General features: G+C 42.6%; 1 long non-coding RNA gene across 1 annotated transcript in view; it reads left to right on the top strand.

Moving 5' to 3' along the window:
- The first annotated feature begins 9,299 nt into the window (after positions 1–9,299).
- The window catches only part of LOC122805630, a 73,021-nt gene continuing 60,550 nt past the window's right edge, over positions 9,300–21,770 (top strand). Inside the window, exon 1 of the long non-coding RNA XR_006365392.1 lies at positions 9,300–9,783. This is a non-coding gene — a long non-coding RNA (uncharacterized LOC122805630). The remainder of the gene's footprint in view (positions 9,784–21,770) is intronic.

Consider the following 21,770-nt stretch of genomic DNA (forward strand, 5'->3'; position numbering starts at 1 on the left):
CCGTCCAGCACATCCTATTTATTGTTGTGGTGAGGTTTAGATCCCTAGAGCGTGTGGCTTGAGGGCATAAGATTTTCTTTAGGTGGAGCATGTCCATCAATTCTGGGTTGGACATGGCCTTGTATGTCAGGTAGAGATCACCTCTGAGTAGGCGATATGCAACCAAGTACACCTGGAGTTTCTTCAGTCGAGCTGCATAGGGCATCTGTTTGAGGCCAGCAATCCTCTTGGTGAGGTACTTCTGTGGTCTTTCCAGCTGTTGCAGGTGTCTTGTATGGTACATCCCAAATGGGGCGTTCTACTCTATGATGGGTCTGATGAGTAGAGGGGCACAATGACCTCTTTTGATCTGGATGCAAACCCTTTTGTGATTAGGTGGGCCACATAGAAGGATTTTCTAACCACTTTGGCTATGTGATTATCAAAGGAGAGATTACTATCTACTTGGGTCCCCAGATGCCTTATTACATTTTCCATATTTAGGGGACTACCACCTATGTGGTAGTGTGCGGATACTTTGTTTTTTCCAGAGGGGATGACTATGCACTTTTTGGCATTTAGCTTGAGGCCATGATTTTGACACCAGATATCTGTCTCAGTAAGACCCTTTTGGAGGATGTCTGTGTCAGCCAGAGAGTCAATTATAGCCCCTAGTTTGCAGTCGTCTGCAAACTTGGTCAGCCATAGTCCTCCTCTGCTTGCCTGTACCTCTGAGAAGTATATGCTGAACAGGAGGGATCCTAGGACTGAGCCCTGGGGAATGCCACTTGTAACTGGTTTAGAGTCAGACCTAGCTCCCGCAACTCTCACCATGTGGCTTCTGTCCGTGAGCCAGTTGGCAACCCGTCTTGTGACATAGGGGTTTATGTTTAGGCTGGTGAGCTTGTCTATAATACCACAATGGGGAATGGTGTTGAAGGCCTTTGCGAGGTCTAGGTAGGCTGTGTGTACCACCTTTCCCTCGTCTATAGCCTTGGTAACTGTCTCAAAGAAGTCCACCAGGTTTAGAGGGCATGATCTGCCCTTAACAAAGCTGAACTGGATAGGGTCCAGTGTTTGTGGGTTCCCAATGTCTCTGTTAATGAGTTCCATGATGATGATGCGCTCCATAGCCTTGCAGACCAAGCTAGTCAGTCTTATAGGATGATAGTTCCCAGGGACTGCTGTGGCTCCATCTTTGTGGAGTGGAATAACCGTTGCTGTGAGCCACTCTATGGGTACGTAGCCTGTGGAGAGGCTGAGTTTGAACAGTGTGTTTAGGTGAGGGGTTAGTTCGTCTTTGAGCTTGTGTAGGACGCAGCCTGGGACACCATCCGGTCCCATTGATGCTGTGTGTTTGGCTTTGGAGAGGGCTGTTTTAACCTGAGTGTCTGTGATTTCAGGGGCTCTACATTCTTCTGATATGGTTATGGGCCCTTTTGGGGGTGAGAGGGGGGTGAAGTTTGCACTGAACCTGTCTGCCAGGATGTTGGCAATATCGGTCAGTTCAGTGTATTTTGTGCCATTCTGCACTAACTCCGAGCAGATCTGAGCATTGCCACTTAGATTCTTGACATAGCTGAAGAATGCATTGCGGTTATCTTTGGAGTCCTTGGCAATTTTTCTTTTGAAGCTTGCCATGGGTGATTTTATGAGGGATCGTAGTTTCTTGCTGATACTGATCAGAGATGTCTTCCCTTCTTGGGATTTTACTTTTTTCTGTACTAGTTTCCTCCTTCTATTGTATAGCTTGTTTATGGCAGGGATTCACCTGACTGGTTTCCTTTTCTTGGAGGAATGAGTCTTGGTTTTGCTTGGGAGATAGCATGATCTATGCATTCTTGTAGCTGCCCATAGAATGCATTAGTAAAGTATTTTGCATCTTGGACAGCATTAATCTTTAGCATGGGGGCTTTGAAACTTTCCACCTTGGTCTTAAGTAATGTGAAGTTTGTTTTTGAAAAGTTTTTCACGGTGGTTTCCTTGTCCAGGGGTGAGGGCGGAATGTGGATATCCAAAGTGATTTGTTTATGGTCAGATCTAACCAGTGAGGGGTTGACCTCTGGTGTGGAACACCGGTCGCCCATGTTGGTGATGACCAGCTCCAATATTTTGTCACCTCTGGTGGGAGTGTTGACCAATTGATCCAGGGTGTTTGAGTTTATAAATTCTAGGAAATGGGCAAGGGAGTTAGTACTTGAGTAGTTCTCCCAGTTAATGTTTGGGTAATTGAAATCACCCACTATTAGGGTGTTTGGTAGGACCTTTATGTTTCCCAGTGTTTCCAGAAACTTGGAATGGGGGCCCTGAGACATAGTGGGTGATCTATAGCAAGCTACAATTTGAATTGCAGATGTTCTTCATCTCACATTGCTGCAGTCCTTACACTTGGGTAGTCCGCTGTCCTCGGTCGGCCCGAATATCAAAGTATAAGGCTGACGTCGGTCAGGGCGCATTTGACTGACGTCAGGACGTCAGGGTACAAATGCGCATGACCGACGTCATATCCTCAGTCTTTTTTGCCGCATGGTCCGATGCAGAAGCAGTGTTGCAAGTGCCGGTTGGCGTTCTGAGATTTTTCGATTTAGAAGTTTCAGACCGAGTTCAAAGTTGGCTAAGTACCCGTTGGGAATATTTTAGTTTTTCTTGCCTCAGTCATTTACGGATGTCAGAAAAAGTTAATAATTGCATTTCTTGTGGGAAACAGATACCGCATAAAGATTATCATACTTTGTGTATTCCTTGCTTAGGGCCTGAGCACGACGTTGTTGGCTGTTGCTCTTGTGCTAGATTTAATAAACGCACTATAAAGAGAAGGTTGGATTGTGCGAGGTTAGTCTTTGGGAAGCGGTGCAACTATAAAATGCCGTCGGATGCTCCGACGCCCGCTTCTTCAAAGAAGCGCAAGGACAAGGCAGTTAAGCCTAGGATAGAAGAACCGTCTGTACCAGACACCGGTTCTTTAGAGGTGTCGGTGGAGCCGGTGGCTCCACCGGAGGTTTCTTTGTGTTCCCAGGGGGAGACCTTATTATTACAAGATGTGGCCTCTCAGGAGACTAGTCAGGCTGAGGGGGCTTCTCATGTTACTATACTCCCCTCCCTTCCTAAGGTGGCTAGGCCCTCTCCTTCTGTTTCAAAGGCTTCCCCCAGGGGCAGGCCAGGTTTAGCTTCAATTAGTGTTACCCCTAGCTCTTCAGGTACTGTGCCCAAGAAGCATATGCTTAAAATGGCAGAAGATTTGATTACTTTGATTAGGGGTTCTATGCCCCCTCCTGATAAGAGGCCTAGGGTGGAGCCTGAGCTGGGGGGTTTTGAGCAGGCTTCAGATGTTTCAGAGTCTTTGGCTGAAGACTTGCAGGAGTACTCTCCTTATTCTGATTCTGATGTGGATGATTCTACTCCTTCTGCTACTCCTCCTGAGGATTTTTCTTTTTCGGAAACTCTTCATTCCATGAGGGAGCATTTTAAGTGGGAAGGTCAGGACTTCTCTGATTCCAGGAAAAGGCTTAGGGAATTTCTGTTGTTACCCCAGCATAGGCCTTTGGCTATACCTCCTGTTTTGGATGTAGTGGAAGATGTTTTTACGGAAGCTTCTCTTAATCCTGATTCTTTGCCTCCTGCTCCTGTTAAGCCGGATAGGTATTACAGAGTGCCTGAAGCTCATAAGTATCTTTTTAAGAGTCCTAGGGCAGACCCAGAAACTGTTAGCCATGGGCCTAAGGGTGTTAAGGCTTCTGTTGTTAAGAATCCGGTTCCTGCAGACAAGGAGGCTAGGGCCTTGGATAGATGGGGCAAGAAAGTCTATACTTCTTCCACTCTTGCTATGAGGGCTCTGAATTGCCAGTTTCACATGTTGAAATACCAAAATTATCTCCTTTCACAATTGAAATCTAAGGTTGATGCTCTGGCAGTAGGTATTGATTGTAAGGAGTTGCAAGATTTAGTGCATGTTTCTGAACAGGTGGGTAAGCATTCTTTGCAATGTGGTTTTGATGCTGTACAGGCCTCGTCTAGGGTGGCTGCCACTGGGTCAGTTCTTCGCAGGCACGCCTGGCTGAGGGATCAGAATTTGTCTGAACATGTTAAAACAAGGATTTTAGATGCTCCTTTACAATCTGACGTGTTGTTTGGTCCTCCTGTTGAGACAGTTTTAAAGAAAATGGAAGACAAGGCTAAGTCTATGCAGACTGTTAAAGATTTTTTGCAGGTCCAGCCTCCAAAGTTTAGTAGAAATTGGCCTACTAAAGGGTGGACGTATCCTTCTTATGATTCACAGTCTAGGGGTAGATCTAGGCGTGGTAAGGGCAGAGCTCAGGGCTCTTTAGGCCTAGAACAGGAGTTCTCCTGCACAGGCTTCGGGTGAGGGCAGGGGTCAGTTCTTTCGTAAGCAGACCCAATGACCTACCTTTTCAGCTGCCAGAGCCTGCTCGTCTGGCAGCACCTTTGGGGGGAAGGTTGGCACTTTTCAAAGAAAATTGGAGTTTAATCACCCAGGACAGATGGGTATTGGATATCATACACCACGGCTACAGGTTTTATTTCCATACCTTGCCTCCTTTCAAAGGCATGCCAGACGTTCCTCCTCAACAAAGAATAGAGGCTCACAAACAGGTTTCTCTGTTGCTCCGACTAGGGGCCATACAGCCGGTCCCTCTGCCAGAAGTGGGCCTGGGATTTTATTCTCGCCTGTTCCTAGTACCAAAGAAGGGGAACACATGGAGACCAATTTTGGATTTATCTATCCTCAACACTTATCTGGACATTCCCAAGTTCAAAATGTTGACGTTGCAGCAGCTTTTACCTCTGCTGGGCAAAGATCATCGGATGGTAACTTTGGATCTCAAGGAGGCTTACCTTCATGTTCCTATCAGACTAAGTTGCAGAAAGTATCTGCGTTTTCGAGCTGGGACTTCTCACTATCAGTTCTCTGCATTGCCCTTTGGCTTATCTACTGCGCCCAGAGTGTTCACGAAAGTTCTGGCTCAGTGATAGCTTTCTTCAGACTAAAAGGAATACAGATCTATCCTTATTTGGACGACTGCCTAATTCTGGCTCAAGGAAGAGAAGAGCTTCTTCATCATTTGGATTATGTGATAGCAGTGCTAAGATGCCTAGGGTATTCTGTGAGCGAAATAAAGTCCAGTCTAGTACCCTCTCAAGACATGTGCTTTCTGGGTGTGAGACTGAATACAGCATCCCAGATGGCCTTTTAACCCCGGACAAACAAAAGAGTCTATCCCTTTACTTCCATCAACTATCTCATCAGTCCGGGCTGACTGCAAAGACAGTCCTTCAAGCCTTAGGGTTCATGGCATCTTGTATTCTGGTACTTCCCAATGCCAAACTGCATATGAGGAAGCTACAATGGTATCTCAAAAATGTATGGACACAGCACTGCCAGGATCTGGACACTGTCATTCAAATAATACCTTGCATTCAAAAGGAATTTTTGTGGTGGGCTCAGGAATGTCACCTAAACAAGGGACTCTCTGTGACCCGGCCAGAGGCGAGTCAGATTTTAACGACAGATGCCTCAGACAAAGCTTGGGGAGCTCATCTAAATGGAAAGTGGATACAAAACAAGTGGCCTGTCAGACTACAACATCTACATATCAACATGAAGGAGATGTTAGCAGTCCAGTTTGCATTAATTGCTTTCAAGGAATTACTTCTTCCAGGGCAGGTGTTGATTCTAACAGACAACACAACTGTCATGTGGTACATCAACAAGCAAGGGGAACACATTCTTATCCTCTATGCAGGCAAGCAATGATTTTGTGGGAGACTGCTCTCAGTTTACAGCTCAATCTTCAGGCAAGGTTTCTGCCAGGAGCACAGAACTCCTTAGCAGATGTGTTGAGCAGGCAATTATGGATCCCCACGAGTGGAAATTGGATCCTCATGTATTTCAGAAATTGACAGTGTCATGGGGAACTCCAGACATAGATCTGTTCGCTTCTCCACTAAACCATCAGCTGCCAAGGTTTTGCACAAAAGGTTTCATCCCACAGCTTGGAGAGTGGATGCTCTTTCTTTCAATTGGAGCAATCTTCATGTGTATGCCTTTCCACCTCTGCCTCTCCTCCTAAAGGTACTTCTAAAGGTCAGACAGGACAAGCCAAGGATGATTTTAATAGCTCCGGATTGGCCTCGACAACACTGGTACCCATTACTGAGAAGTCTGGTATGGAAGCCTCCATGGCCTTTGCCTTCGATTCCACACCTGTTGTCGCAGGAGGACAGCCATTTACTAAATGTCAAGCTTCACTCTCTGCACCTAACAGCCTGGCATATTCTGTTTTGAACCATAGTGGGCCTCCACTTCCTCAGCCAGTTTTAAATGTTATTTTGGAAGCTAGGAGGCCTAGTACAAGGAAAGTGTACGCAGACAAATGGAAGAGATTTTTGTTTTGGAGTACAGCAAAAGATTTTGATGTTTCTGAGCCTAATTTGTGTGTGGCTCTTCAATATCTTACTGAGTTGCTAGACAAAGGTTTGTCTTTCTCTTCTATTAAAGTTCATGCTGCAGCAATTTCAGCTCACTATGATTGCAACCCACCATTGTTTTCTCATCCTTTGTTCAAGCAATTTCTTAGAGGGCAAAGAATATAAGACCCCACGAAGAGCTCCTACTCCTGCTTGGGATCTCAATTTTGTGTTGGAGAAACTCACTCTACAACCTTTTGAGCCTGCAGCTACTGCTGAGTTGAAGTATTTATCATGGAAGACTGCTTTTTTGTTGGCCATTACCTCTGCAAGAAGGGTTTCTGAATTACAGGCCCTTATGGCGGTTGAGCCTTTCTTGATTTTCCATAAGGATAGGGTATCATTACGTACTAATCCTTCCTTTATGCCTAAGGTGGTTTCTAGTGTGGCTTTAAACCAAACTATTCATTTGCCTACTTTTTATGCAAATCCCCAAAATAAAGGGGAAAAGATTTTGCACACTTTAGATGTCCACAGGCAGTTGCGTTATTATTTGGACAGAACTAAAGGTTTCAGGCAGTCTCAGCAGTTGTTTGTTTCTTTTGCTTTGAGTTCTCAGGGCAAGCCTGTTTCAAAACAAACTATTTCTAAGTGGATTGGGTTTTGCATTGCTTTCTGTTATTCCCATCATGGCAAGGAGATTCCAGCTGGGATTAGGCCTCATTCCACTAGGGCTACTGCCACTTCAACAGCTTTTTGAGGGAGTGGCAACCAAGGATATTTTGGAGGCAGCTACTTGGAGTTCTGTGCATACTTTCTCTAAGCATTATCACCTGCGCTTTACTCTAAGTCCAGGGCTGGTTTTGCCACTGCTGTTTTGCAGGGCATTTTGGCAGCTCCTGCTTCTTTGTAGTTAGCCATCCTCCCTTACCTCTGCTTTGGGATTCTACCCAAGTGTAAGGACTGCAGCAATGTGAGATGAAGAACATAGTACAGTTTTGTACCTACCATAAATGTAGATGTTCGAAGATCCACATTGCTGCAGTCAAACCCTCCCTCCTTCCCTCTGTAGTTAGAGGTGGTTGTGTGGGTTGGGTTGTACATTTGTGTATATTGTATATATTGTGCATTATAGTTAGTGCAAGGGTGGTTGGTTGGTTGTTTGCTGTCTTTTGGTTTTGACCTTTATTTTTAGGGTCTTCTGACATCTGGGGCAAGAAAAGACTGAGGATATGACGTCGGTCATGCGCATTTGTACCCTGACGTCCTGACGTCAGTCAAATGTGCCCTGACCGACGTCAGCCTTATACTTTGATATTCGGGCCGACCGAGGACAGCGGATTACCCAAGTGTAAGGACTGCAGCAATGTGGATCTTCGAACATCTACATTTATGGTAGGTACAAAACTGTACTTTTTGCTTGTTGTTAGTTGCATGTGGATAATCTCTGAAGCATTGTGCTGTGCCACTAACCTGGAGGTGTGGGTATCCTTGATGAATATGGATATGCCCCCACCTTTTGTATTTCGGTCCGGGTTCTGTGGCCGAAATGTATAGTATGAGTTGTAGCCTGGTAGTGCTGGGGTGCTCACTGGAGCCTTAAACCAGGTTTCTGTGTGATGGTTAGATCAGGTCAGGTAAATTAAAAAAAAAAGAAAACTAAAAACTAAAAATGTCCAAAATCAAGTATCTAACAATTCTGCTGCCTCAGCTAAGATGCTGTGCATCTTTAAATTTATTTCAGCACTCTTTCACTAATGTTGCTGCCCATAGGGTTGCCTATGCTTTACACTCATCAAATGCACTAAGTTGTTGCTTGCAGAAAATTGTATGTAAGATGATGCTATCCCTTCACATCTCACCAGCATTTACCTTGGTGTCAGATTATGGTGATTGTGCCATTCTTCCTTTGTGAATTGTATAGAAACCAACCCATCAATGACAAATGTCAATCCTTGGGAGCCACCCATATCAGTCGACTGATATTATTTTTGCCCTAAGATTTAGCTGGCTCTTTATAGATTTAATCATTGATTTCATAATTATACAACTGTTAAATGGTACTCCGATTATTAAACACACAAACCGTGACTATAGAAAATTTTCCTTATCACTAACTGTACTGGTCTACTTGTAGCAATACATTCTATTCTGAAAAAAAAGTGCTCCTCTTTCTGTCACGAATGTTAAATGACGGTGATATGATTTCAGTGCTTATAATTTGCAAAGTATGTAGTCACCATTGTTATGTTACTGCATGCACCAGTCGCAAGTGCAAGTCGGTCTTTCATTTTCTGCAAAATTGGAATACTTCTATTGCCATGACCTGAAATTTAGTCATACCTCTCAACCGCTTAGAGCAAGAAATCTTGACAAAGCCTGACATCATGGTGGTTAAAGCCCCAAAAATATGTACAGCTTTATGATATTACTTTTATAAACTTAAAACATTTGTAGAATAACAGTCTTTGCGCGAATTTTCTGAAGGCTATGAAGTCTGTAGCTCAGTTATGTATGCCATTATTTAGTGACTTAATTCTCAGTGATTTGCCCCCCCCCCCCCAAAAAAAAAAAACAAAAAAAAAAAAAACACACACACACAAAACAAAAAACATGAAGCAAAAATCTGGGAAGTTAATATATTCAGTCTCAAGGGTACTTCATTATGGGGAGCGCTAATCCTTTTGAATCTTAAAAAATGTCAGTGCTCCTCGCAGTTACACATTAGACCAGATATATCACATTATATTCCGCGTTAACATTTTCTTTGAGCGACATCCACTGGTAAATCATAGTGAATCACATGAATTCAGCAAAAGATTTTTATAACTATAAAGTAAAGTCAGCCTTTGAGGTTCCTAGTTGAAGTTATTTGTAACCTAGTCGCAGCTGTTCTCAGAATTTGTCCCTTTTTCCACTTTATGATAGGCGGACTTCCACATTTTGGGGAAGAAAGATGAGAACTATTGCATAGTATCAGACAATATAACACATTTAAATACAAACGAGTGGCCGCAGGAAACCATGTAGATATTTCATTGAGTGACAAGTAAAAGGGAACTGCATCTTTTGGCTAAAGAGGTTAACTTGAAGCACATTAACACCATTCAGAAGTCGTGCATTTTAACGGCAAAATATACAATCACGGTTTACATTTTTTCACCGAAGAGGGTGAATATTGGTGTTGCACGGGTACTGCACTTTTATTGGACAGGAAATTATCGTACCTTTCAGGAAACTGTGTGTGTTTTATCGCTGTATTATAATATCGGGAGAAACCGCTATGTATTGTACACACCTTTCGTAATTCGATTGCAGTTCCTGTGGTGTCATTTGAATGAAAACAGACTGAATAAAAAATGACGATGGAAGGACAAGGTACGTCAGCTAGTGCTGCGATTTTACTAAAGTTGATAGGATTCACGGCATTGCATTGTTAAAGCGGCCCTGTTTTATCGCGGGTATGAGTAAGTCGAATATGGAGCGTGTATGTAGTAATATTTTGTTGTTCATTCAATGCAAGTTGAAGGGCTGCCAGAAAATGGATTGATTTTTAGCAGAGCTTTATGAAATTTCTCTTAGACGTTTGGCCTGCACGGTGAATCTGTTTCTGTATGCAAATTCTGAAGCCCACTTCACTTGGATGTAGCCAGAAATGTTAGTGTTTTCAGTAGACGGTGTTTTCAATATTTTTGGCATGGAGTATCCACCCCACTCCCCCATCTCACGGTTTGTATATACATCTAATACTTATGGCTAAAATCTCAAGAGTCAGGCTAAAGTCCATTTATCCAAGCTTTTCATTTATTATGTGGTGGATTTTTTTCCCTCTTTTTTACAGTTATAGTTTTATTGAGTAGTTTTCAGAAACAGAGTGTTTTGTACGAGTTTAAACCATGTGATCCCCCCCATCATGCTTCTTGCCTTGTTCTGTTCACCCGTGTCACCTCTTGAGGAATACCGCAGGGTCATCTTCTACAGTAAGCTCCAAGGTTTGTTGGTGTCTGTACTGCTGGCCAAGCTGAAATTGCTTAATGCTGTAAGATGTACACTTGCCAACGTTCTGAATCGATTTTTCACAGTGTTTGCAATTACATCAGTGCTTGCCCCCTCACGAACACACTGTGCTTAAAAGCAAGGGCATAAACTTTTTACTCCAACCGACTGCACACAACCTGTCCTTCAGCGTCCTAAACATACCTCTTCTGTGTCTCTAAATAGACCTGCAGTAACTACATGAATGGAGTCTTCATACAGAAAATCACAGTATATTTTTAAACACAGTATATAACAAGATTTCATGAAGCTTGCTGTTGTAGCTCTCAAGAATGGAACTCTGTAATCCACACTGTCAAACTGTTAACCACATTTTTATTGAACACTGCCAGCAAAATGACTTTTACATAAAAACAACAAAAAAAAAAAAAGGAATTCTGATATTATGTAGTTGTCAATCAGTTCTGTCTGTCGTTGTTTAAGGTCCATCTTTTTCTTTTCTTCCATCCTTCGTGGCCAAAGTAAATATAGTATTGCAAAGTGTTACTGTTCCACAGCTAAAAAAGTATTAGTAAATGGTGGGGTGCTGTCTCTCCTTCACATGCATGCAGCTAAAAGTCATCCGATAAAAGCAACAGTAAAATATAGTATTACAAACTGATGGGCAGTTGATGGTGCAGCAGCCTTGTTCACATGTGTATACAAGCACTAGTTTGCAATATTGTACACATGTATAGAGGCAATCAGAGTTACAGAAACAGTTTAAAACAATAGGAATTCTTATAATAGTAAAAAAAGCACTATGTACTTATTGTGAGATTTCCAGTAGTTATACATTGTGCAGTGCATCCAAACCAAGTGGCAGGGATTGAGGAGCATAACACCTCCCTTTAAATGCATATCAGGATCTACTAGCATTAACAGTAAGACATTGTAGTACTAATATGCAGGGGTTAAGAGGGTACAGCCCCCCTCATATGCATTAAGCATTGTAAATGGGTCTTGTATACACCTGCATTTAGCAATCAGAGTTCCAGTGACACAAAGTTCCATTTACTGCTTTTATGCCTTTTCTATTAATAAACTGGCAACAGTTGCACATTGTGTAGTATATTTGCAGAAATTGACAGCACACTTCAACCATTCTGTCAAATCTAGGATTGACAGTATTGTCAGTAGTCTAGTTCCTCACCTGTGTGAAAAAACAATAGTGGATACTCTGCTATAGTCAAAGCTGCTGAATGTAATTATGCAGTGAAAGGAGATCTATCTAGGGATAGCCGTAGTAGATGGAATCCTCACAGACATAGTGGAGGAAAGCAACCCACTTGTTTTTGTTTCTGTAGGTTTGGATGGTGCTAGATTTGCAGTGCTGTCATCCTAGACTGGCAGCACTGATGACATGTACTCTCCGTTTCTGCAGATGTATTACATAGTCATTATGTAGCTGCTGGTGGTCATTAATGGAAACAGTAAATCTTTTCCACTATTGCCACAGCATTGACCTGGGCAGCAAAGGAGACAGAGTTCAGCTGTGACATTAATCGGGAGCTCTGGATATTAGTTTAAAGTAATTCCCCTGAGACTGGTACAAACTTTAGAAGGGCATAATGAGACAGATTAGTTATATGCCATTCCCAGGCTACACAAATCCAGTTATTATAGTCTTTGAACCCTTAGTCATAGTCTGCCGTGTGACATAGATGCAGTTTCATAGCTGTTGGTGACAATGCATTTATGGTGTGCAAACAGTAATGACTTTGGGGAGCCATGTATTCTTAAGCACACAAGAACAAGCTGTGTAAAGTACCAGGAAAGTCGGTGAAGAAAGTATCTAAAAATCTAAAGAAAATATAGATGCAGAGGAATTAAGATGCTGTTCCAGACTTTGATAATTACTTCTCTGTACGTCGACTGTTGCAAGACATAATGACAACCCCCCCCCCCCCAAAAAAAAAAATTGCAGGTAAAAGCATTTCAGCTAGTGTACTGTGCATGCTGTAAGCCACATATGGGACTTTTTAAAAGCTAAATTACGGAACATTTGCTCTCTTCATTACATTTGCAGGCTGTGATTATTTACATTTATATTTATACTTTGATTATTTTTAAGATTATTGTGGCCCTTATGTAGGCAGTGCAACAATGTTTTTATTCACTCAGTTTTTAGGGTGTGTGTTCATTTAAATCTGCATTCAAAGTGTCCTTATTCCTGTGGAGGTGTTCTTGATTGGATGTTTTGTACTTCAGTTTATATTTAAACTGTCTTGCAACTTTTCAGCATCAACTCTGATGAAGTCCATGGATTTTGGACAAAAGCACTTAGTTATTGCTGTTTTGATGGTCGGGAATAAAGTTAGTGTTCATAGGTTCATACTAGGCTATCTGCCCTAGGGCATTTATAAGCCTAGCCAGAGTGTGTTTGGCTTTCGCCACCCATTTTAAATTAATTTTGATATGCCCTTTTTCGAGGTTAGTATACTGTGCCTCTGTCTAACAGTGACACAGAAGTGATACCCAGGGTAAACCTACGATCTCCCATCCACTCATCAAGATTCCTCTTGAAGAGACTCAATGAGGGACTCTGCCTAACCTGGACTGGGATTTTATTCCAGAGTGAAGGGAGCCTCTAGGTTATGAATCTGTCCCTCCAGCATGTCCTATTTATTTCAGTGCTGAGGTTCAAGTCTCTCGGCGTGGCTCGATGGGATTTGGATTTTCTGAGGTGCAGCATGTCCATTAATTCTGGGTTGGACATGGCTTTATACATCAGGCACAGATCGCCTCTGAACAGGTGGTATGCGACTGAGTAGAGCTGGAGTTTCTTTAACCGGGCAGCATATGGCATCTGTTTGAGCTCTTTGATCCTCTTGGTGTGGTACTTTTGGGGTCTTTCCAGTTGCTGCAGGTGTCTGGTAAGGTACATCCCAAAAAGGGCACTGTACTCAATTATGGGCCTGATGAGGGATGAGTAAAGAGACACGATGACCTCCCCTGATCTAGATGTGAATCCCTTCATGATTAGGTGGGCTATATAAAATGTTTTTCTAACCACTTTGGCCACGTGGTTGTCAAATGAGAGATTGCTATCAACTTGGGTCCTCAGGTTCCTAATTACTTCTTCTGTACTTAATGGATTACCACCGATATGGTAATTTGTGGGCACTTTGTTTTTGCCAAAGGGGATAACTATGAACTTTTTGGCGTTTAGCTTGAGGCCATGGCTCTGACACCAGTTGCCTGTTTCTATGAGGCCCTTTTGGAGGATGCTTGTGTCGGCTGGAGAGTCAATTATGGCGCCCAGTTTGCAGTCATCTGCGTACTTGGTCAGCCACAGTCCTTCCGTGTTGGCCTGTACCTCCGAGAAATATATACGAACAAGAGAGGTCCCAGGATTGAGCCTTGTGGGACGCCACTTGTAACTGGTTTGGAGTCTGACATGGCTCCAGCAATTCTAACCATGTGGGTTCTGTCCTTGAGCCAGTTTGCAACCCATCTAGTGACATAGGGGTTTATATTTAAGCTGGTGAGCTTATCTATAATGCCCGAGTGGGGTATTATATCAAAGGCTTTTGCGAGGTCCAGGTAGGCTGTGTGGACCACATTCCCCTCGTCAATGGCCTTGGTGACTGTTTGAAAGAAACTGACCAGGTTTAAGAGGCAGGATCTGCCCTTAACAAAGCTGAACTGGGTAGGATCCAGTGTCTGTAGGTCCCCAATATCTTTATTTATGAGGTCCATGATGATCCTTTCCATAGCTTTGCAGACCAAGCTAGTCAAACTTATGGGGCGATAGTTTCCAGGATCCGTTGAGGCACTACCTTTGTGGAGAGGGACCACAGTTGCTGTACGTCATTCTTTGGGGACATATCCTGTAGTAAGGCTGAGATTGAACAGTTTGGGTTTAGCTCTTCTTGGAGTTCATGTAGGACGCAGCCTGGGACACCATCTGGTCCCACTGATGCTGTGTTTTTTGCTTTGGAGAGGGCGGCTCTTACCTGAGCATCTGAGATGTCAGGGGGGGCAGCACACTGCTGGGATAGATATTTGCCCTTTTGGTGGGGAGGGGGGGGAGAAGTTTGCGCTGAACCTGTCAGCTAGGATGTTGGCAATGTCTGTGGGTTCGGTGTATTTTTTGTCATTTTGGACTAATTCTAAGCATATCTGGGAATTCCCACCCAGGTTCCTAACATAACTAAAGAAAGCCTTGTGATTATCCTTAGTGTCCTGTGCAATATTTCTCTTGAAGCTGGTCTTAGACGATTTTATGAGTGCCCATAGTTTTTTGCTAATACTGATCAGAGATGCCTTCCCTTTTTGGGATTTTGCTCTATCATGTAGTAGCTTCCTCCTTCTATTGTATAGTTTGTTTATGGCTGGTGTCCACCAAGTCTGCCTTTGGAGGACTGGGTCTTGGTTTTATTTGGGATTGCATGATCCATGCATTCCTGAAGGTGTTCATAGAATGCGTTTATAAAGGATTTTGCGGTCTGGGCCATATTTTCCACAGGCCCGGGGGCTTTGAAGGATTCCACCTCAGTTTTGAGGAGTGTGAAATTTGCTTTAGAGAAGTTTTTCACTGTGGTTTTCTGGGCAGGGGGTGGGGTTGGGATGTGAATATCCAGTGAGATTAGTTTATGGTCTGATCTTACCAGTGAGGGATACACTTCTGGTCTGGAGCATAGAGTCCCCATGTTGGTGATGATCAGGTCCAGTATGTTTTCCCCTCTTGTGGGAGTGGTAACAAGTTGTTCCATAGCATTTGAGTTTATAAATTCTAGGAACCTTTGGGCTAGGGTGTTGGAGCTAGAGTAATGCTCCCAGTCTATGTTTGGGTAGCTGAAGTCGCCCAATATAATGGTGTTTGGAGAGACCTTCATATTTTTCAGTGTTCTCAGGAAGGCCGAGTGGGGTTCCTGGCTTTGGGAGGGTGGTCTGTAGCAGGCTATAAACTGGAAGGCAGTTTTACCCACTGTTAGTTGCACATGGATAGTCTCTGATGCTTTGTGCTGTGCCACCAACCTGGAGGTGTGGGTATCTTTGACGAATATTGATACTCCCCCTCCTTTTGTGGTTCGGTCCCAGTTTTGGTCCAGGTGAGTATTATTTGAACTGTTTGCAGTCGTCGTCATTTTGGTTCTTGGTCTTTGTCTGACATGCAGTTGCAGTTTTGTACCTTGACTAAACATTCACTAAGCTTGTCTCAAAATGCAGTTTAATTGTTGTCGTACTGGATACAGGAAAAGATTTCCGAGTATTGGACCATTAGATGGAGAATGCTTTTTAGGAGTATTCCACATGATAATGTGGTGAGGAGAATGACAGAGGGTAATAGAGGACTGTTTAAACATTCTACTTGCTGATTTGTTTATCAAGTCATAGCTTGTGGAGAGAATGGCCTGGATATGTAGTAACTTGACCATAGGGTGAATGCCGAAAGTGATCAAGTAAAGTCAGGAAGCATTCTGCTTTGGTAAGATTATGGCAGTGAAACTACTAAAAAAAAATTCTAGTAAAACATTTAGAGAGCACTTATCTTTTCCCGATTACAATCCGCAAATTATATTGAGTGTAGTTTGCAGGTTACAGCAGTTTGCAGACCCATTGCTGGATATAGCAGAAAGAGAATATTCCATTGAAACCCTTACTACTCTAAAGGTACATATTTTGCTATTTTTCTGACCAGAAGTTGTTGAGTAGGATCCTGCCATACCTCGGATATGTATAGAACAGCTGCATCTCCATGTCAATCACTTTCGCAGTGTGAGCCTGATTTTTCCTTTTTCTTTTCTGTTTTCCATAGGTTCATAGGTGTTTACTAGGCTAATGACTACAAAGGCCTTTTGAAGCCTAGCCCCACATCCCAAATCTCTTAACAAGTTCTGGTCCCTTGATAACTGTAAGCTGGGGCTTGGGAGGCAAAACATTTACAAGCAGGATCCTGGGAGATGAACCATTTACAGGATGCCTGTGTCCGTTAGAGACATAGGTGCCAAACCGGGGACAAATTTCCTCTGCCCACTCCAATTGTCCAAGTTGCACTTGAATTGGGTTAGGGAGGAACTCTGCTTCACATGGATGGAGAACCTGTTCCAAAGAAGGGGTAGTCTCTGGGATAAATACCTGTCTCCAGCATGTCCTGTTTATTTCATAGGCGAGGGTGAAGTCTTTTGGAATGGGTAATTCTAGTGCTGTTTGTTTTGCAGATATGCAGAAAGTCCATCAGGGTGGAGTTTGACAAAGCCTTGTATTACAGGCATACATCTCCCCTCAACAGCCTGTAGGAGACCATACAGGGATAGGGGATTGAGACGGTCTGCATAGGACATATTACTTCTGCCCTGTATTCTTTTAGTGAGGAACTTCTGTGGATGTTCCAATTGTTGGTTATGCATGGTTAGGTACATACCAAAGGGGGCATTGTATACAGTGATAGATCTACCGAATGCCTAATACAGTGGAACATTGATTCCTTGGATCTAGATGCCATATCTTTGTTTATAAGTTGCACATCATATAATGATTTCCTCACTGCCATAAGCATGTGATGGTCAAAGGCTAGATTACTGTCTGTGTGTCCCCAAGTCTCTCACTACTGGGTCAACTCTTACAGGTATGTTGTCAATATGATGGTTACCAAGGGTGGTTGATTTCCTGAAGTACACTATTATGCGTTTCTTGCCATTTAGTTTTAGTGCATGGCTCTGACACTAGTTGTTTGTCTGTGTCAGCCCTTCTTGGAGAACATTTGTGTCAACGTGGGATTCAGTGACTGCTCCCAATTTGTAATCATCAGCAGATTTAGTCAGACAGAGGCCATTGATATTGGCGTTGACTTCAGAGAAGTAAATGCCAAAAAGTAGAGGTCCCAGGACCGATCCCCGAGGGACTCTGCTTATGACTGGCCTTTGTAGAGGTAGACTCCCCAATTTTAGCTTCCTGAGTCCTGTCTGTGAGCCAGCTGTCTACTCACTAGGTGACATAAGGGTTTGTACCTAACCTCTTACGTTTGTCAACAATGCCCGAGTCGAGTATTGTGACAAATGTCTTGGGACAAAGTAAGCAGTATGAATCATTTTGCACTCATCCATTGCATTGGTGACCTCAAAGAAGTCCATCAGGTTAAGTAGACCTGAATTGCTCTTGATGAAACCAAATTTGGTTGGATCCAGTGTCTGGAGGTTTCCTTTGTCATTACTGATAATTTCCATGATAAATTTTTCCAGGGCTTTACATATGACACTAGTGAGACTTGTAGGTCTGTAGATAGCCCACCTTTGTGCAGAGGGATGACTGTTTCTGTTCTCCATTCGTGAGGCATGAAGCCTGTTTGGAGGCTATAGTTAAACAGCAAATCCAGAGGGGCGCATAGGTCATGTTTCATGCTATTTAGAAGGCATTCTGGGATATTGTCTGGGCCCATTGATGCAGTGTTCTTGGCCTTGGAGCATTAAGGACCTGTTCCCTAATAATGGCGGGGGTTGTACTTGATGGTATTTATTGAGGGAAGGTTAAGGGGGGGAGAGGGGTAAAGTTGGAGCTGAATTTGTCGGCTAGTAGGTTTGCCATATCTTGTGGCTCAGTATAGGTGACTGCATTTACAATGAGCTGTGCACACAATTGTGTATTTCCTTTGAGGTTGCGGACATAGCTAAAGAATGCCTTATGGATGTCCTTGGCCTGGGAGGCCAAATTTACCTCAAATTTGGCTTTGGTAGACTTTATTTGTCCTCTGAGTTTTGTTTATTTGATGAGAGTGCTTTTATCTTTCTGGTTGCTGCACCTCGTAATTTTTGCCATGATTTTTATTCCTTGTATTATACAGCCCACTGGGCACGTAAAAATCAACTACCAGTCATTAACGGACCAGAGTTCCGCTGTGGCGACCCCTAACCGGGAAAAGCCGAAAGACACGCACAATTATACAGCCCACTGATGTTGTGAATGGCCTGTTTTTTTGTTAGTTTTGTAGTTTATGTGGGCTTGAAATTTTGTCAGGCTATCGCTTAATAGTAGGAAGTTAGCTTTAGAGTAGTTCCTGAATATTCCCAGGATTAGCTGGGGTTTTATTTTTACTGCAAAGAATACCATTTTGTGGACTGACCTTACCAGGGAAGATATTACACTAGGGGGATGTGCAACACTCTCCCATATTAGTGAGGACCAGATCCAGTATGGTTGCATCCCTAGTGGGTGTATTGACAATCTGGTCCAGAGATTTTCTGTTTTCAAAAATCCAGAAATCTCTGTGCCAGTACATTTGGTGTCATTTATGATTCCCAGTTAATAGTGGGGTATTTAAAGTCGCCCATGAATATGGTATTGGGTTGGATGGTGAGTGTTTCCAGTAAGGGTAAATATATGGTATGGATTTCCTGGATCTTGGCGGGAGACCTATAGCTTGCAAGGAAGTGGTATTGGATTTTGCTTATGATTATTTGAACGTGGAGAAGCTCAAATGCATTGTCGTGTTTGACCAGCCTTGCATTATATTTAGTTTTGATGTAAATTGAGACACCTCCACTTTTGTCCCTATCTGTGTAGTAGCTCGTCTAAATGTGTGGAAGGCATTATAACCTTGCACTGTTGGTATGCTGTCTGCGGCTTTAAACCATGTCTGAGTGACTGCACAGACATCAGCATTCTCTAGGGTGAAGAGAGTTTCTAGGGAGTAGAGTTTTTTTTGGATTCCTAGCACTGAGCAGTAACACCTTTAGATTTTCTTGGTTTTGATTTGCTTTGCTTTGCTTTGTTGGAAGTACTTTCAGTTTGGCATTGCTTAAAAAAGGCACTATGGGGAAGGACAATGTTTTAGCTGATATTCGAAAGAATAGAGGGGAGAGGTGCAGACCATCCCTGGCAAAGCATTATGATCTGTTGAACATCTCCCTCCATGCTGACAAATATTGCACCCCCTTAGAATTTTCTTTAGGACTTGTAGGATGTACCTCGTAGAATTAACCAGTTCTGAATGTACTTAAGGCAAAATGTATTCCAAAATTTATGATGGCATGCAAGTGATCAGATTACCAGGCTGCAGTGTCATCAAAAGTGCAGGAGTATGTGGATGTTGGAAAGACATGATGTTAAGTAAGGAACTTAGGAGTAATGGGTCCTTGGATGGAACCTTTAGGTTGAAAGTTGGTTTTCCAACTATTATTTCTCCTTACTGTTATTTGTAAGAGTGGACTGGTGAAGCAATGCTTTATAGGGTGATGAAGCAGTCTTCTGGTGTGGTAGCCAGTGCAGCAGTACATGTGCTGTTTGTTTTTGGTGTCAGTAGAGCTCTAGTAGATCATGCAGAAGAACCTAATGAATGAGTTTGAAGGACTACGTGATTACTGCTGTGGCTGAAGTATTTTATTTTGATATAGAGATCAGACTGGTGTAAAGTATGTGATGAGAAGACAATAGGTGATTAAGCACCAGGGCAGCAAAGCAAAGTATCAGAATCAGGCATTGTGATGTGCAGAGGGTGAATACCAGTGAAGCAACTGTTTTTCAGATAGATTTATTTATATTTTCACTGGACTGCTGAGTATTCTAAAATGTGATATCACATGATGTCATTGCATCATCGATATGCCACTTTGTGAAAATATGCTGTAATAATTTTAATGTGTGTAGTATGTGAAAGTATGTCTAATTATGTTAATATTTTCAGTTTGAACATTAACTTGGAACTGAGCAGGAAACGGTAAAAAAAAAAAAAAATGGTGACATGACCGGTAAAATTAGTAGGCCAACACCTTGGATGCCACTGGTAGTCATGCTGCCTAAACCCAAGAGTCCAGATAGCAAACAAAACCATTTCATGGAAAAGGCACTTGACTCTTACAGTAGATAATGTAGAGGATTATGATCAGGTCTTCGATGGTAACCACATTATTATGTGTTTGAGATGTGGATGCCAAGAAGTTCACCTCAAGAGCGAAGATCGAGAGATAAATTTTTGGCACCAATGTCGGGAACACACAATACAGGTTTACAATCGCACACCTGGTCATAATTCGTTATACTGCATGGATCTTTATCTGCTTCATATACTACTGGTTACAGGAAAAAATAGTGAGCACTGGTAGTACTTATTGTCTAGCATGAGACTTGATATTAACAACACTTAGGTGCTGCACAATTCAAAATGCTATGAATATCCGGTCTGCTACAGTAGCACTGAACTAGGTTGTCTTTTTCCTGATATTGGACCGTAATCCTGGTGTTCCGTGCACTGCATAATTCTTGATATACACAGTGGATAGAATCTCCCTAGAAAGCAGAGACATCACAAAATTTACTGGATGACTGAGCTTGAGAAGGTGTGCAGCCGTAACGCCTGACACAGGTTAAACTTTGCTGCTGAAATATTTTAGAGTACAATTCAGTAAGTTTTAGGTGCTGTAGAAAATGTTGGAACTTTAAGTTGATACTGCAGTATTTAGAAAAGTACAGTGTGTGAGAAGTCTGAGGAGAATGTTTCAGAGACTGAAATACATTTGTTTGAAGAAAAATATTAGTCCAACAGCAGGGATGTAGCCAGAGAATTTAATTTTATACTCTTGTGCTTTTATTGCTATCCACCTGGTAGTTATTTGACATGTTACCCCCATCCAAGCATTTAATAAATGTTTACAGCACTTTCCCTCTAAAACCATTAAATATATTGTTTATCAATCTACGGAACTCTTATTGTATGCCTTAATCTAATCAGTTATGGACATAGTGTGGCCTAAAGCCATGGCATCTCTAAGTAATGTCTAGAAAATTGTACTCAGTAGTGTATAAAGAGTATGCCTAGCCACACCTATGTCCAACAGATATAAAGTAGAATTCTGTGGATATATTTTCTTGGAAAAAAGGGATCTCCCCAGACCCATGTAATTTTGAGCCAGTTTGAGTGTAGCACCTGAAGGTCCGAGAGTCAGACAGCTCATTGGCATAGAGGAATAGCCGTGACTATAATTTACATGACATGGGTTCATGCAAGTATCCCAGGCACCGGAGGAGCTAACAGAGGGGTGAAGACTGAACTGTTACTGCCCACCTACCTGTGTGACAAGGGAAATGGAATGTCTTCTGCCATTGTATCCATCTTAGAGACTGAAGACTTGAGATCCTTTTGCAAGAAGGTAGCGCAGGTGAAGGGTTGCATCTTTTCCCATTTGAGCACGTGACATCTCTACACTACACACATTGCATGCTCACCTCTTAATCACTCCCCAAGACATATGCATTGGAGGTGGGGTGTAAAACCAAAGAAATTGCCTAATGGATGCCTATATGATGACCACACTGTAATCCGGTCTACCCTCCATAAGGGATTAAAGCGGGCATGATTGTACCAAATGATAGAAAAAGTGATCGCAGATTAC

The sequence above is a fragment of the Protopterus annectens genome, chromosome 6.part1, assembly GCF_019279795.1.
Source record: "Protopterus annectens isolate FY-2018-M chromosome 6.part1, PAN1.0, whole genome shotgun sequence".
Lineage (NCBI taxonomy): Eukaryota > Metazoa > Chordata > Ceratodontiformes > Protopteridae > Protopterus > Protopterus annectens.